This window comes from Antedon mediterranea, chromosome 7 (genome assembly GCF_964355755.1).
Source record: "Antedon mediterranea chromosome 7, ecAntMedi1.1, whole genome shotgun sequence".
Lineage (NCBI taxonomy): Eukaryota > Metazoa > Echinodermata > Crinoidea > Comatulida > Antedonidae > Antedon > Antedon mediterranea.
In genome coordinates this window covers 17341275-17354765 of record NC_092676.1, presented here as the reverse complement: position 1 = coordinate 17354765, position 13491 = coordinate 17341275, and positions in this window count along the sequence as shown.

The following is a 13491-nucleotide window of genomic DNA, read 5'->3' as shown; positions in this document are numbered from 1 at the left end:
AGAGAGGCGAATTGGGATGCTCACTGCAAAGACCATCATACCCAGCTGGTTTGGCATTGGGCAATCTTTTAATTAATAGCTTTATATTATGTGGTGAGGCACAAATTTCACTGTCTAAACAATTATCAAGAGCTTCATTTACACTGGTCTTATGTTCAGATGAGTCAACACTGTTAAATAAATCGGAGAAATGTTGACGCGCGCCATAGGTCACACATTTCATTTTCCTCGTTAGCAATTTCCTATAATGTTGGAATTGGTTATTGGCGAAGCTGGATTTCTTAACCTTACCCAAGAAACTATTATTGTAGTCCTTATCGTCAAAATACCTGGCAATCGAGTCCGCCCTTAACATTTCTTCATTAGATTTAAACTTTCTGAGGGCATTTTATAAATTAGATCTAGTTATTTTTATATTTTCATAGACGTGGCCATCCGGGTTTGCCAGATTCACTCACTCCCCCACACACTCACACTCTCACTTCAAAAAAGCTTCCCGGGCATGTTTATGAAATCCAGCAGTCCAGTAATTCCACCTGTTTCTTTAGTGCCATTATCCATAATACTTAGGTATAGTTTAATAAGCAGTCTGGGTTCAAGACGGAGTTTTTACTTAATATTTGTAAAAAATAAATAGTTTGGCACATATGGCGTTTCATACGTATACAACTTGAGCCCGATTTCAGGTTCAGACAAACATCGAACTAACTACAGACTTAGTGCAAGTCTATTTAATAAGGTAAAAACCAACATAAATTTATTTAGGCGTTATAAAAACAAATACTGTACATATCAACAACTCCTCTCGAAAAATGTACTTTTCTTATATACAATTTTTGATATTGCCCACTGACAAAATAATTTTTTTTTAAATAATCTCTTTTTTTTTTATGTCACATATTAGTCAGTTTTTTTGTTAAATTCAACTGCTTATTTTGTCTTTTTATAAGTAATATTATTATTTTTATTTTTAATATATTTATTTAAATTATTGGGTTTTTTATAAGGAAGATTATTATTATTATTATTTATTATTATAATAAATTAATTAGTATATTTGAAAGTTATACGAACATCAGTTTTTCATATAAAAAAGGCATTTTTGTTATAACTTAACACACAATTAATGTGTGATACCAATTTCTATTCAATGATTTTGATATAAATTAATGTAAACTTTGACCTATACAATGTTGTGACGTTATATGAAAATCAACCTTTTGATTAATTATTTTTTCTCTGTCATAGATCACCATTACATTCAACGGAGTGCATCGCAAGTACGAGTTTCTCTCTAAATTTAAAATGCTCTTGCTCAGAAAATTATCTTTCTCAATTAATATGAAGTCATCGTGTCAAAAAAAAAATGACGTTACGTATGATATATAGGAAATCTAATCCTTTAACTAAAATAGGATATTGTTGGTAAAAATTGGTTTTTTTTGCCTTTAATAGGCCTACACTATACTAAAGAAAACAAATCGAAACAATTAATGATCAGGTAAAACGCACAGACACATTTCTAGTTACATTTTAACATTTATCTTGATTAAAGAACTTATCCAGAATACATACACGCATTGCACAATATCAGATCTTCATGGGATGATAGACCTACCTGATTTGATTAAAAATTGATCACGACTCTTAACATACATGTATTATGCACATACAGGTATGGTGAAGTATTTTATGACGCACTTACCGACTAAATTGACGCCGACCGTGCGTCTCCAGCATGTCACAGCAGATATTCTGCATGGGTGTTTGTACTATAGAGGTCGCTTTACAATTTGCCAATCACCAGACACTACAATTTAAATCAATCACATCGATTTGTGAAAATGGCGCTGCTTAGCCGCAATTTAAAACTAAATTATTGCACTGCACACACCAACGGATACGTTAAAACACACATTATCAAATGCATTACCTAATAATATTCTATAGAATAACGTAATTTTAAATTTTCGGAGGTTTTCGGAACAATGTTTATATAAAAATTACATATTTTATTAATATTATCAACTGCTTTAAACTACGGTCGTAAGAAAGTTAACTTTGCGTAGACCGATTTTCATTAAATTAAAAATAGTAGTCCATCTATCTTGCTATTGTCAATTAATCCTCAACGCAGACATGTTCATGTCAATCGTTCATGTAGCACTCAGACTGCGATTTACGACACGGGTACATTGTTGTTAATCCTGATTAAAATATTAACACCGTCTTTGATTCGCAACGTTCCATAGAGGTTCGCGGTTAGAGACATAGAGTTCAAAGAGCGTGTGTGTTGGTTTGATTGAAAGCAGTGCTTTATCATAGGCTAGGGCGTTGGAAAATCGTTTGATAGGTATCACTTTGCTATATAAAATATCATGGCATTTGTCATGTAAATAAAAATTGACAAATTCATTGATGTAAACATGTGCAGCGCCCTCTGTAGACTCCGTATCCACTCGCTATATAATTTCTGAACACAATAAGTTCACAACAAGTTCAACAATCAGTTGTTTCATATTATGCACTTACTGAATTTCTAATTCATGTTCAGTTTGAGTGCAAAACTCATTATTGACCCAAGCACCCGATTATTCGTACGGATCAATCATCTCAGGGTCTTAAGAAATTATTACAATTTGTTTAAAAAGTTATTTTAAGTTTAGTCATAGATGATTTTTTTTGCGATTTACTTTACTGCCACTGCCAGTTATCGCACATTGTGGTCCACCGTATACACGGTTCAGAGAGTGAATATAGCTGATGCGCAACAGCTACTTCAACAACTTGGTGGGAAAGACTATGGCAATGGATAAAAATGAGTCAGGTGAGGTATCCAAGCAGTTGTCTACCAGGCGGTCTAGGAAAACAAAATGTGATGGTTAGGAAAACAAAGCTTATCCCATCCTTACATGCCAGCCCCAGTTAGATCTATTCTCTGTAACGGTAGCCAAAGAAAACACACCCAAAATACTCACAGAACTTCATTTTAAACATTGATGTATTCTATTGCTGCCTCTTTTATAAAGAGACCAGATTCTCAAATGAGAGACAACAAATACTGTTCTGGAAACGAAATCATATAGATCATCATCACAAGATGTCAGATGGCAGATGTTACCTCAACAAGTGCAATGAGAGGACTAGAGTGCTCCACTGGTATTTAAATGGTGCGTGCCTCTTTTGAAAATTAGCATCAATAAAATCTGAAACTTAAAATAAAACTAAACACCATCAAGTTTTCTCTTCATACAGAATTGGAGAGAAAGCTCTTATTATAGCATTCCAATCACAGTACAGATTAAATGACACTTTGACTGCCATAAAACAAACATCTTTTGAAACAGCAAAGAAAAATAAGTGTTTCATACAGAAGAAAATGTAAACAGCAAGATGCTCAGCAAGCTACAGCGTAAAGGCTTCGCAGAATGAAACAAGGCCAACAGCCATAAGTCACGTGCTAAAACGCATAGTGATACCGGACCGACAGACAGTCCGACAGACCGACAGACCGACCGACCGACATAGTGAACTATAGAGTCGCGTCCACGCGACTAAAAAGACTGGTGGCTGCAAACAGCAGACCTACACGCCTAGCTGATGAAAAATATTCAAGAGCTTTCTTTGGTCCATTGAGACGGATCAGAGATGTCCAGATATTCTACTCAAACATTCATGTTGGAATAAATGGCCTGATTCCATATGGTAACCAGCAATTAGTTAAATATAGTTAAATATATAAAAATATAAGTCAACTCAATAGGGTTGTGTCTTCAAATCTATCTACTCTATTTCTGTTTTTCTGATAAAGCTCCATATAATTATACCAAAGCAACTAAGTTATTATCAAAGTCTTGATGGGAGGATTTTTACCCTTGCAAAACCATAAAGCAAGCAGCTCTTTATAGAACTGCCATTTGCAGGTGGCAAAGGAGACCTTTAGAATATTGCTTAAATATCAAAAGCCTGCACCAGAAAAGCACGGTCTTCCTTCCGCGGCAATCCCGATTTATGCCGTAACACTCAACAGAATCGACAAAGAAATACAAAACCCCCTTTAATAATGCCTGTTCATCCTTCCGAAAGCTCAAATATGGACATAATCTTGGATCCGACAATCAACCAGATTCGAAGTCTACGAAGCAATAAGATGCTTTGTTATGCTATTGTCAGCAGCTCAAAAAAGACACACAAGAACATAATTCATTTATTTCTTGGCAGGATCACCTCACAAAATTGGACATACTTGAAAGAGTTGGCATTTACAGTATGAATCGAGGCGACACTAATCACAGCTGATATGGGCTGGACATGTATCCAGAATGCCAGTAAAAGGATCCATCGTATAATGTACGGCGAGCCTGAACAGAGTGCACCCGGCAGAGGAGGTCAAAACATCGTTTTAAAGCGATGAGATTAAACTTCATTTCAAATTCACCTATGATTTTCCTTTTACTCTGTTCTTTGTTGTGGTAAAGGTAAGAATCCTGATGAATATGATGCAATTAGTTGTTGTTTGTATAACTTTAATGAAACGTGTCAACAGAAAGTTCAACAATAAGAAGACGAATTGTCCACAGCAAAATCATTTCGTTTGATAAATCATTTAATTGAGTTTAGAGAAAAGATAAAATGAGTATAATATTACTGTTTAATAACACAGAGAAAGTGATGTTTACTATCAATGTTGAAATAGTAAAACATACGTCTATCGCTGCGATTTTATTACATACGTACAAGTTCTCCTTCTATTAAAAGATCCACAACCAAAGAGAGGAAGTGATCACGATTTCTTTGCAGTTGTCTACCAGTTTACATACGTAGTCGTAAAAACTGATATTATCATTGAAACAATCTATCACATGAATGTTTTGTTCAGATTCACGGCGTTAGTATAGATAAGAAATATCGCGGTAAATGTCAACGCTTACGTTACGTCAAATAATTACAGAATGGCGATCTTTCTTTGCTCATCTGGGATATCATGATATGATTACAACTTAACACAAACTATGAAATATTTGTTCATCATGCATTATACTGTACCTTTATATGCTTTAATATATTACTGAAATCATCTATTGTTTACTGTATTATTATGCTATATACAAAATGTAATGCGTAAATGTCCTTTGTTTATAATGTCTACGATACACTATTCGAATTGTGATAAATGGTTGATACTAAATAATAAAATCAAGAAGAGAATATAAAATAAACAGTTATTAATAATGAATTATGCTATTCAAACCATTCCAGCCGCCCATGATCGTCTATTATTGGTATTATTTTGAAGTTAGTTTAAAATGAAAAGTATCCTATATGCCAGTATGTATGTCTTTGGTACACTGGATGACAGGCTTATTACTTTTAAAGAGTTTTTTTTTCTGAAATCAAAAAAGCTCTACTGCCACCTATAGATGGGCATGAAGAGACGTTCAAAATTCCATGAGGTAACAAATAATCAACCGTTGGGGGCGTTATGTTTTATACATGGGTGTTCTCGGTGTTTATTTTGTAAAGCTATGAATTCCTATTATTTAAGTTAAATTTTCAAAATGTTCTCCCCTTACTATATGACAGATTACATTTGGAGAGGAAAATTGGCGTACAGCAGTACCAGGCATAATGTATGCGATATATTATTTTGTTGTAGGCCTACTGTATTTTTTACAGGGGTTCTTTCTTTACATACCTTTAACTCTACCCATAGAGATATTCACTATAATATTATCTCTATGCTCTACCACATGCACACATCTAAGGAGATCTGCTTTTGTTTACAATTGCCATGTTTTAGTGATGTCATCGTTGTTCACCATATTTGTAGTGAACCAGAATGAGAATGAGTTTACATCTTAGAGTTACATAATATAATGAAGGCCTCTAGTTTCACAGTAGTTTAGAATATACAAAAAGAAGAGACTCGTGAGACACGTGTTAGTTTAAAATGTATTTATTTTTTATTAAATTATATTACATTCTTTTTTAAATTGAAACTATTAACGACCCTCACTATGAATATATTTTTTCCATCCCAAAATACAGAGTAATCGCTGCATTTAATAATCGAATACATATTTTCTGATCAAAAAGGTTATTAATAATTAGGCTTAGCTGCATGCATGGATGAATACTAAATGGGGTGTAACTCTCGTTAAAATAGACTGTATAAAGTCACAGGAACATGAATGTGTGTTTAAGTAGTAAATAGACAATTATCTAAGTAAAGGACTTTTGGTATTTGTTTTCTTTTTAAATTTCAATTTAACTACTCTAGTACTATTATTATTAGGCCCGGTGATTTGAGAGTTTGTTGCATAGTTTGGTTTATCGGTATACACAAGTTCTTGTATATTATTCCAAGACGGTTCAATGAGTGTTTGATAAGCAAAAAGGACACTTAAATAACATTGTATAAGTACAGGTTTTGCAAATATTTTAAGAACATCATGGTAAGTATAGTTTAACGGAGGGTAACCAATGAATCAACTCTGCCAATAGGAGTTCCATTATAGATTAGGACATTTTTAAACATTTGGATAAAATCTAGTTTAATTAACATAGAAATTCCCTAACCACTGAAAGAGGTTTTAAGCCTGAAACAAGACACATTATCAAATTATTCTATTAAAAAAAATCAGGTTATATTGGTAAATTTTACTTTAAGCATTTATTTTCTATTCATCAACATTAGTTGACAAGGTGATACAATGTTAGAAATTTAATTATTGGCTCCCACCTTTAAAAACGCTTATCATTGGATAACAAAATATCTATTACGGAGGATGCAGTGTACAATTATCATCGCCTGCAATAATTGATTTTACCGCAGAGAGAAAAAGCTGTCAAACTCTGCCTAGGTCGTCCTAGGCCAACGTTTTGTAGACAAACCATGACCTTTCGAATCTGACATGCAACGAAGCGTGACGGACGGTCAAGATGCACTGAATGATATGAATAGCTGCTACGCAGCAATCAATGTTTGTCTATTTTATAATCTTTTTTTACAATATTTAAAAATATGTGGAAATTGAATTAATCAAGCAATCGGGAGATAAAGTTATACATTTTAAATATAGTTACATTTTGGGTATGATTTTAGTGAAGATAGAAGAACATGCTTTATTTATCATCAGTAAAACCAGTTTCGTATTAATGATCGTGTTTGACGGGTAAGTTCGACCACGGAAGAGTGAATTATTGACAACGTAGGCTCTGAATGATCAGAAATTATGTTTAAGTTTCCGTACGTATATATTCTTTTCATTTATATCATGTGGTTTGTTAAACATTAATGTTTATGAATGAGTTAAAATGAGTTGAATGAAGCATTGCAAAGAATGAACAAGAAAATGCTGTGCCTTCTGCGCTGAAGTAAAAGACGAAATCAGTTGTATTTCGTTTTGAAATCGCCTCTATTTTCTATGCCTATATAAAACGGTTCAAACAGAAAACAAAGATCAGTGTCATCAGCTCTTACAATGCCGTATTCTTAGTGGTTTAAATATCTGATTAATCATGTTAATGGTATAAGTACATGTAAATACGAGTCGTATGTAATTTAATAGATCGTGTAAAATAACAAATTATATTTGTTATATTACCCGATCTATTAAATTACATATATTAAGATAGAATCATGTAGATATTTTAAATAACAAAGCACTTCTCTACGTACTACGTACGCCTTGTTGTTTTATTAAGTGGAGCGTAAATTACAATATCAGACCATGGAGAAGATAGACGTATTAGAGAATTATTCGTGTTGTTAGGTTAACAAACAAAACGTTTAATTAAAACACAACCCTGGTTATCTTTAAGAGAAAGATAATATAGGGACTGTTCGATTGCATCTTGACGCCAACTACAAAGAAATGGAGCGTAAAAAACAAGGTGTTGCGATAACTTCTCGGCATACACCAATACTTGATAAACTCATGATGGTTGGTAAAGTATATCGCAACATCGGCTGACTGGCAAGTAGGAGCGATGTTCAAAACCCCTGACATTCAAAACTAATAACGTTATAGCACTTTTATTTTTTACAGAAATTTGGTATCAATACAATTTGTTGACATTCATATACTAGATTGTGTGAGTGTACTGTAATTTAAAATAATAATCAAATTAGTCAAGATTTGGTTTTTTTTTTATTATTTAATAAACTGTATATACATTGGTTAGTTTTTTTTTAATGGTTTACAGAAACTGATATACATTCATCAATGAAATTCAAAACGTGAATTTTAAGCTCTGTCTACACTATACTATCAAACTTTATGTGACATATATGGACACGAAGATCGCAATGTTTTCATAAGCTAATTTTGATAGTGTACACAGGGCTTAATGCTGATCTATTACTGGCTGTAGAGTACAACAAGTTTTAGAGTACAATACTGTATTTGAAAATAGTACATTTTTATACTTAGGCCTAAATTATGATAACAAAAAAGAATCATCAAAATAAACTGTACAAGTTAGTTAACTAAATCAAAAAAGTAAACTCCCAAGAGGGACACAGCCGGGGACAGAAGCTGGTTGGTGGAGGAAGGTTGGGTAGGGAACTTAATACCAAAAATCACTTTGTTGACAAGGTAGTTATTTAAAAAAATGATTGAATATGCTAACACCATATAAATGTGTAGCATACTACCGAATGCCATTGGGTTCATTGCTCTGTGTTCTATAGGCATACCGTAACGTCACTGTGTGCTTGATTAGGTATGCATGGGTAAGCTTGGCTAATTAGTCATGCATGGCTTAATAACATATAGCAGCACGCCAAAATTTCAATAGACCTAATACTTGTTTACCTATTACTTGTTTACCTTCACATAATAAAATAAATTAATAGTAATTTATCAAGGTATTATGTTAACATGCAGATATTATTGTGTTGAATTACTTTTTTACCTGATGATAATCTCTATCGGTTCCATTTGTTTTTGGTCACGTTTTTCCCATTAAGTATCGATAGGCATAATGGTTTATAGAAACTGTATTATCATAATATTATCATCTTATAATACCAAAAAAAAAACCAATAGGCCTAATTTATATTCTGACACACATGTATCCATAATTATTTATGGGAGTAAAACTAACTTCTTCTAAATCGGGAAAGTTTCTTAAGCACCGTTTTTTATTTTACTGTAAATTCCATTGTGACCATTTTGCTCGCACGTGCTTTATAAACGCCAATAAAATCATCCGTAACATACTACAGAGTTCATTAAATTAAAAGAACGCAATCAAATCAAAAATCGAATAACATGGCACACCATGAATCTCTGTTATTCTGGTAGACGCATAGTATCAAATATTTACGATTCAATGGAAGACTTAAGTTGTGTTTTTGAGAGTTATGTTCCTATTATGATGCATACAGGAATCTGTATGTGGAATATGTTGATTAATGCATATCATTGCTATTATTATTTCGATATCTCATTCATATTTTAATACCTAGAAATGCGAAATCATAAATATGTGATTTGTTATGTTATAAAACAAGTCACATGATTCAAGCGTAACATAACATTATATTCAAAATGAACCTCCACCAAATATTAAATAATGATTAAATCACAAAGTCTGGAAAAAGTTATTGCGTCTATCGTAAAGATGTCAAGATGAAAAAAAATTTACATAAATTTGAGAAATAATTCATTTGGTTTGGTAAGGAAGGCTTAGTCTTTGCTAAACTTGGTGAGCCGTGGAGTTTTGCCGTTCGCGTATTGATGCTTCCCGCCTCATTTTTGACTGTTGGTTCTCGTCAAAGTTCGTCTTTATCACCCACATTACAAGTCCGATAAAAACTGTTGAAGCAAGTATGCAAATAAATATAGATTCTATTATCATTTTAAATCGTACAATTCCATCAAAACTGCTCATATATCCAGGTTTAGTGGCCGCATTGTCTAATTGGTCACTGAAGTCTTCACCAAATACATAGTCTAACCACGTTGAAAATATCATTAACCCACACACTACGTAGCTCCTCATCTTCTTGTTATTTCTGAGCGTAGCAAATATCAACACATATAGAAAGTAAAATAATCCATGTTGCGCATCGTACAATTGTATTCGATCCGGTGGAAATTTAGTGATATTTAGTTTCAACTTAATTCCAGATAATATGTGTTACTACTTTACTATACAAAAGTAGACACTGACTGGTTTGTAACATCGAACTAACTGAAGAGTATGTAATTGTGTAAACATACAATATTGATTGAGGCGGCCCACCTTACTTGAATATAAATAGAATAATTGAACGGTTGTTTAACACGAATCAAAGAAAAATAATCGTTTTTCCACCGTAGGACACAGAATTATGCCGACAAACGTTTTTCGAAGATGTATTTACGGGCAGAAAGTGATTTTTCCCGCGTTCACATAGCAGACGGCAACGTTCAAGCGTTAATTTTAATGCTTCGCTAATCGTTAATCAGAATGTATGTAGCAGACTTCACAAACGAGTAGGTAGAAATTTATATAAGCGAAATATTTTATAAAAGATTTGAATGCGACAAAATCAATTTCGTTATGACAGTGCCAGTAAAATTCCTGTGACGTCACAGATGTTCTGCAACTGTATCTGTTGAGATAAAATATAGCAACACTTTAGGTGATTCAGTCGTTAAAATATTAACATAATAAGTTGTTCAAGGCTCAGCACTTAGTATGCTTCGGAACAGTACCTAATTAGTTCCAGAATGAACACATTTTCAACTAACTAGTAGCTTGTATCTCTTCGTATAACTATTATGAAATGTATTCTACTACTGATGTTAATTTCTGTTAACTGAACTGTATAGAAATGTCAATAAAAGCAAACAATAATAATTGGTCTTCATTTTTAACGAGATGTAAGAACCGTTTGATGAATTTACAAAAGTTCGTTAACATGGCATGCAACATATTTGCAGAAACATTCACTGTCTCTAGCTCCAAATGATTTTATTCTGTTGATCAAAATATGCAGTTTAAAAAAAAGCAGCTTATTGTTTCTGTTATGTTTCAACAAGTTTGGCTTCTGTGAGGTTTTCTAGACTAAATGCTATCTGACAACCATCAACTTAAAGAGAAGAATAAGACTAGAATAGCGTGTGCATCTAGAATAATTGGATCATGTTAAAGATGTTAGTGATGTATACGAAAAACAAACTCTAAACAGTTTATAAAATTATGAATACCTATTTAGGCTATTACGCTATTTACAATACCGTTATGTAAGGTGTTTAAACACACTTTACCAAAAGCTTACACGCTGCCATGCAAACAATGTTTGCAACCTTATGGTTTGGAAAACACACTGCCATTCGGATTTCTGTTCAGGCTGATTGTTTCGATTAATCTTTATCTATTCAAATGATTTTGTAACATTCTACGGAATGTCCACATACGGCTATTACACTTAGGTCAAATTTGTCTGATTGGAATAACGACAGATTTACTTAGCTTTTAAGATGTTCTACTTTTAACAGCTCTTCCTGTAGCTAAGTACTTTGCCAATAAAGAGAATAATGATGACATTAAAAACTAATCTTTTACCGTGTAATGATTCAGGTGTTACAAGAAAGGATTTAAAGTAGAACATTTTGTCACAAAGCAAACCGGCGTGTTTCACTAATGTGTGCCTACATTCTGTTTACGACTGTGTTTAATACCTATTATCGAATTGGCAGAAAGGCAATGTATCTCTTTGTTAAATTTACCTATCGTAATTATAACTGTAAAAAAAGCAATAATTGTTAAGTTTCTATCTTTAATATTATTCATTAATGTTTTTCTTATTTCAATAGAGGTTCGTGAACTTATACTTTATAATTGAGATGTAAAACTCGGCCCGTATAATGAAGAAACCTCATTTACATTCGGACAACAGTTTACAAAAAATATCCATCAAAATTTGCTACTTTTCTTCAAGAAAAAAAATCTCAATCCTCATGGAAACCTGGATTTCCAACAAAAACATGACGATTAGCGTCTTTGAAAATATTATCAAATGAAAGCGAGATAGTAGATAATGACACATTATACTACAAAACAAGAAAAAAAAATGTCCACACAATTTAGAATATAAAACAAAATCGATATAGCGATGAAAAATAAATGCGCTGGTGATGATGATTAGATAATATATATAATAATATTATAAAATATCACAAGCGTCATCATTTTATTGATAACCTTGGTATTGAATATTATATAAACTTGAAAAAAGCCTTAAACAAATTATATATTATTTTTAATGTTTGATGAAAACATCTTCGGATAAAAGTTCATACTTACTTTAAACGCTTATATGAAATAATATGTCTTTAAGTAATAATAATATAGTGTCATTTATTTTGAATATTTGAATGGTTTGTTTTGAAATTTTGAGGAAAGAAGGTGATTTTTCCTATGCATTACTAAACTGATTTAGTCAATTACTTACTTATACTTATTTTTTACATTTATATCAACTATATCTAGCTGCGCCTACTATCATAATTAATAATAACTAGATGGTACGCTCGCTTCGCTCGCGTACCATCTAGGTCGTGCCCACAGATGGTTCTCGAATACATAATAATTTCAGCGTTAAAAAAACTGGCGATTTCAAATGTATACGTACCGCAGGACAATAATACATGTCGTTTACAGGAACGAATAAATAGACACTGTGATTTATGTACTGTAAAATTAGTACCCTAGGAATTACTTCCGAAAGAGAAACTTGTCACAAAATGAGACCAATTGTTTAAGTCAAATTTAAACAAACTTAAATTGTGTTTTGTATGTAACATTTGGGTTGAGGGATGGGGAAGAGGATGGGTGCAAAGTGGAACAATTTTTAAATATATTTTTTACCCATTTATTAACGAAATATTAATTGTTTTCATGTTTTACAAATAATATACCACTAAACACAGTAAAACATTGCGATTTAATACTTTGTTGAAACTATCACCGTCATAGTCGATTGAAATAGTACAGTACATGTAACGATACATCACTACGACGTATATATGTTTATATAATGTAAAACAATTTGTGAAAACCACCTCTATTCGGCGAAAATCATAAATTCGATTTAATCGTCAATAAATATTAAATTATCTAACTCAACTTAATTAGTAGGCCTAATGGTTTTCAATTGTTTCTTAGAGCAAATTCATACTTAAGTTGGTTCCTACCCTACCCACCCCCTACCCACCAAAGTTGTTCTGCGTTTAGGGCATGTGATGTACCGTAGGCCTATCCTCTACTGGTTTTACAACGCTACTCATGCCAGTGAGGGAAGGGTGATGATATGGGTGGTTTGAAAACGCTAGCTCATTATCCGTTTAAAAAAAATTTATATCCAACCTCTGCAGCACAGATTGAAAAAAAATGGATCGAATTTCTGTTATGAGTATACAGTACCTGTACTTGCCTTTACGACGCCTGAGGGAATAGACACTTGTGGAACAGAGATTGGAATGTTCCATTCAT